The 5,651-nt window shown below is 38.8% G+C and overlaps 1 protein-coding gene across 1 annotated transcript in view; it reads right to left on the minus strand.

Annotated features, from left to right (window-relative positions):
* LOC106877766 (uncharacterized) overlaps positions 1 to 3,599 on the minus strand; it is a 23,454-nt gene extending 19,855 nt beyond the window's left edge. Inside the window, exon 1 of the mRNA XM_014926775.1 lies at positions 3,493 to 3,599. The gene's annotated coding sequence lies outside the window, so the exon portion shown is untranslated. The remainder of the gene's footprint in view (positions 1 to 3,492) is intronic.
* Positions 3,600 to 5,651: the final 2,052 nt, after the last annotated feature.

Raw genomic sequence — 5,651 nt, forward strand, 5'->3', positions numbered from 1 at the left:
AAGGCTTTGGTCGGCCCGAGCCTATAGTAGAAGACACTTTCCCAAGGTGCCACGCAGTGGGACTGAACCCAGAACCATGTGGCTGGTAAGCAAGCTACTCACCACACAGCCACTCTTATCTTGAAATACTAAAATCGCCATTGGCTTCAACCACGGCCTCCACACGACTTCAGAATCTTCTGCAACTATTCTGGTGAATGCTGCCATAATCCTTGCCTTCAGTTCATCTTTGGTGTTACCAGGAGTTTTGCTGGTCTCTCACTCAACTGCACCCCACACATCATAACCAAGAGGGTTGCTGTCTTAGGAGTTAGGTGAACAGTTGTTAGAAGTGACGTGATCGCAGAAATTATCTGACAGCCATGGCTGGGTTCTCCTGCTTGTGTGGCATGGTGCAAAGTCCTGTTGCCAGACATAGGGTCTTCCATCAGCCACCATCTCAACCCAGGGCAGCACTATCTCCTTCAGGGACTTGATGCAGGTCTCTGTGTTGAGTCTGAGGCCGTATGGGAAGTTGAATGGAGGCATAACGTCGCCATCACAAGTAATCACTCCAAACACTATGATGTTGACTGGATATTTGATTTTTATCACTCTCGGTACATGTACTCAGATTGCGCTGTTTTATGATAGACACTCAGATACTCTACAATGTGTGTATTGGAGCCTCAGGCGCAAATGCCAAGCAGTACAGCATGTCATTTCCAAATTTTTGGTAGGATGAATTGCGTCATGGTGCTGGTTCTCTCACAGACGGTACCCAAGTGGCCCTACTATACTGTGTACTGTGTAGTTAACAAAAGCAAAAGCAAACAATGCGCATGCGTGAAATGGCGACAATTTACCCATCGCACCCTGTATATGTATGTGTATATATATATATATATATATATATATATATATATATATATATATATATATATATATATATATATATATATATATATATATATATATATACATATATATATATAAAATTATTGGGTATGTACCTCGTAGTAAGCCGGTGAAGCACGTTCGCTGTCTATGGCTACCTGACGTCATCCACGGTACTTACGCAACTGTCGCTGGATCTACCCCAGGAATTCCTCAGTGTTCGTCGAGTATATAACAATTGATAGAGACGGAAGTGGAATATACAAGTAATTTATCTTGAGCAATAAAGTGTTTGAGATCAAGAGATGAAACCAGTTGATGTAGAGAGTTGAGAGATCCACAAAAATTGGTTTCTGCAACGGTGTCATGAGTATGTGAGAGAGTAAGGGATATACCAGATATTTGACTTTGTAAAGTGTTGACATGAGACAGATGCTCTCAAAGCAGAGAGAATAATGGTCGAAGAGTTGATGGTATTCGAGAGTTCAAAGAGCAGAAAAGGAAGTAGATGCATGTCAAGAAATGACTCCGATCATTATGTCTGGTATATTATACTTCCATTTTGCTTCGATCTTGACTGGAACACTCCACCAGTATTGTTTCATATTATGAGTCGTTATGTCCTACACAGCACCGTACCATCTTATAATTGTGTCTTCAAGATTATGCTTGTTACGGATGACATTGTAGAATGTTCTGGCCAACGACAGCATGCTTCCAGTATAAATAACAGTGTGGGGACATTCTCAGATCGTTAGATATTGTGTGTGACATTCTCAGTGTTAATCTCACAGAAACTACATTGTTTGCTGCGCCAGTTATTTCGTTATCTCTTATATCTGCATGACAAAATCATACTTTCCGAAGTGATATCGTACTTTCCGAACTGAAAGCTAATATACCAGTTGCTAATCCAAGATAGTCTACTTTGGTAATCAGTATTGCTGTCATCTGGAGTTTTCTAGCAATATAGCTACGCATAAACTTCTGTTGATGTCTATGCAGTTTTTTTTCTGATGATATGCAGCGGTTGCATTCCTATTTCCAATGCAACCAGATGGAAGGACATTGTGGATTTAACTTCAAGTCCACCACAAACCATTTCTACTCGAATCACTTCTCACTGTCACCATCATATCTCCCACGATTGCCTATATTATGTTATATTCCACGCCCTTCTGTCTATGTGCCCGCTTCTTATTATCCTTGCAACTTCTCACTTTACTGTCAACTCAACAACCATGACTTCTTTGCTAATTTAGACCATTCCATAAGGCCAGGCCGTTCTTTCATTATTGCAACGTGCGTTTGGAATACCAGCACTTCCTTCGAATACATCTCCATCTTTTGCAGTCAATAACATAGAAGTTTGTTGTCTTGGTTTTCGCGCTCATTCATTGTTGTTTCAATGAATCAACGTTTACTAAAAATTTGGTTATACCAACGGGTAAACTAAAGCAAAGAATTCCAGTATCGAACCCGGAATTACTCCATTTCGGATCAGATTCTTCAACCATGCAGCCAGGTTTGCATAATCAACGAGGGAGTGTCTACATGATTATTCAATCTACTAAAAATGATAGTCAAATCTCCCTTAAATGTCGTCCTATTGTTTCAAAAACTGAAAAACACAGATAATGTAATCCTTTCTATACTGCAAAAGAGTGATGGTCATGACTAGAATATCATTCGACATAGATTTACACGGTGTTGTCTAACCAAGCATGTTCATTCTTATCTGGAGAACGACTTGTGTTTGTGTGTGTATGTATCATATTATATAATATGTGTGTGTGTGTGTATATTGTGGGATGACTTCAGCGGCTGGGGAGCTGACCGGAAGAGAAAGGGCACGCAGGTGACGCGCGCACAGGCAGGGGAAGATTGTCAGTGCTTCGACAAGGTGAGGGAAAGCAGCTGCTATTTTTAACGTTTCGGAGCGGGCCACGCGGAAGGGTACGTAACCACCCGACAGGTCTGCATCAACGAAGGGAAGGTAGGTGTCTTACTTCTAATCTCGACAAATATATAATATATAAACTAATACACCTGCTTGTTACTCCTTCACCTGTCTTCGCCTTTTGTTTTCTGTTAATTTAAACAACGTATTATATATATATATATGTATATATATATATATATATATATATACACACACATATGTATATATGCGCGTGTGTTTATAAATGGATATGTGTGTGTGGGTCCGTGTGAATGGAATGGACGATGCTTCCAATATTTACAACTTCGCGTTAACAACTTTTATCTTTTCTGTCTGTCCGACTCAACAAAATAATGTAAAATCTGTATTGTATTGTTCTTCTTCTAGATCGGATACCACTAACAACAACAACAACACCCACGATGTCGACGACGACGATGATGATGATGATGGTGCAATCTTCAGCCACAATGTCAATCACACGCTACCATCTTTTAAAAAGTGTGATACATTATGGCTGAAAAATAAAGGCTAAAGTAAATGAAGATGTAATGACCCTGCCTGTGTGAAAGACTTTCTACAATGTGGTTCCTCGATCAGGGTTGGCCAGGGGCTTAGATTACTAGAACATCAACAACAACAGTAATAATAATAAAAGCAATCGCGTAGCTTACCAGTCCGGCCTTTACGAACGAAATGCTAAAGTATAGCCATTTGGTGAAATGAAACATGGGATAAGAAAGAAAACAGCTAATACAGAACGCCGTGTAAGAGCCATTTGAGTCGGAGAACATACTGGTGGTCTCGCGCTGTTCAGAGAATCACGTGTTTACGGATTCACGTGTTTGTGAGAATAAAATAGAAGTTTGCTGTTGTTATTTTATTTCACTCACCGAGCCAACGACGGAGCCTCTATGTGGTCGCTCAAACTGCTAGAAATAGCAACCATGTCATTTTCAACCAACATAGTACTTTCTCTTTTTTTTTTTTTAACATAGGACTTTATATTGGATAATGTAGTCCAAGATTACTAAGTGTGAAAGAGATGAGATGGTCACAGCAAAAATGTCATTGATCATAGGTTTGTTCTGGTTGGTTTGACACGGTTGGTTAAACAACAACATCAACAATTAGTAATATTGTTCTTTTTTTAATTTGTCATCCGTCGTAACTGTTTCTCACATAAACACAAGCCCAACAGTTTTAGGGAGTAAGAGTTAGTCGATACCATTGACTCGAATGCTTGACTGATACATTTTATTTTAACAACCCCAGTGGATGAAAATTTACGACGACGTCAGCAAGATTCGAATTGCAACTTAAAGAACCGGAATGAATAGCAAAAGGCATGTTTTGTTCCGGTGCGCTGATGATTCTGTGAAACCACAACATTTGTTAATAGTTCATAACTTAGGCGCAAGGCCTAAAGAAATATGGAGACGAGTGTAAGTCGATATCACCGAGTTCAATATTTGACTGGTACTTTATTTTGTCGAGCCTAGAGGGATGCTTCGAGAAGATTTGAACTTAGGACGTAAAACACCGGAACAAACAGCAGTGACATTTGACCCAACGTTGTTACGATTCGGCCAATCAACCATCCTAAAGTTATTTCTTACATAGGCACAAGACCTCAAATTTGAGAAGAAAGTCAATTATAACCGCTCAGTACATCGTAGGTGCAATATATTTTATCGATCGCAGTAGGATGAAAAGCAAAGTCGACAACGGTGGTTTTCGAACTTAGCAATTAAATTAATGTAACTAAACTCGATGAAACGAAATATTTTATCAAATGCTTAATTGGTTTTGCAATCCACCAGCTTTTTCCTAAGAATTATGATATTTCTTACAAAGGTCGGTCTCAAATTTGGAGAGTGGGTGTGATCCACTAAATTATCCTAGTATTTAACGTGGTACTTTATTTTATCGATCCTGGAAGATGAAATGTCAAGTTGACCCTGGCGGAATTTGAACGCATAATAGCAGGGTTTTTCATGCGGTTCTACTGATTATACCAAAGATTTCTAATATTATCCCAAAGCAACATATTTTGGAAAACAGGCAATTAAATCGATCCCAGGCTGGTTTGGGAATTATTTTATCAATTTCGAAGGGATAAAAGAAAAAGATGAAATATCACCGAGATCGATTTTACCTTTCATAATTCGGTTGACGATAAAATAAGAACTTGTCAAAAATGTGTGACTTTATGAGATGCTTATTGTTATAATGAAAATATGGTAGGACGATTGAAACGCTGTTGGATTTGCCATTCATGTTTTTAAGTATAATGAAATATCAGTCGTATTTATGATCGATTTTAATCGATAACACACTGCGTCATAGGATTCATTGACTATTTGCTCCTATTAGATATATGAATGACATAATAGTTGGAGCAAAAATGCTGAGGTACTGCTGACATAAGTTTACTTTAAACTAATTCCGGTTTCGATTCTAACCTGTGTATTTACAGCATCTTATTTCTTTATTCCCCAAAAAAGGGCTAAACACAGAAAGGACAAACAAGGACAGACAAAAGGATTAAATCGATTACATCGACCCCAGTGCGTAACTGGTACTTAATTTATCGACCCCGAAAGGATGAAAGGCAAAGTCGATTTCGGCGGAATTTGAACTCAGAACGTAACGGCAGACGAAATACCGCTAAGCATTTCGCCCGGCGTGCTAACATTTCTGCCAGCTCGCCGTATATTTACAGCATCTATGCCGCTAGAATCATTAAGAATGTAATTGATCATCACATTATTTTCTTAATAAAAAGACTGATAAAGAGGAGTTTGTTCGTTATTTGCTTTACATAATGCAA

The sequence above is a fragment of the Octopus bimaculoides genome, chromosome 6, assembly GCF_001194135.2.
Source record: "Octopus bimaculoides isolate UCB-OBI-ISO-001 chromosome 6, ASM119413v2, whole genome shotgun sequence".
Lineage (NCBI taxonomy): Eukaryota > Metazoa > Mollusca > Cephalopoda > Octopoda > Octopodidae > Octopus > Octopus bimaculoides.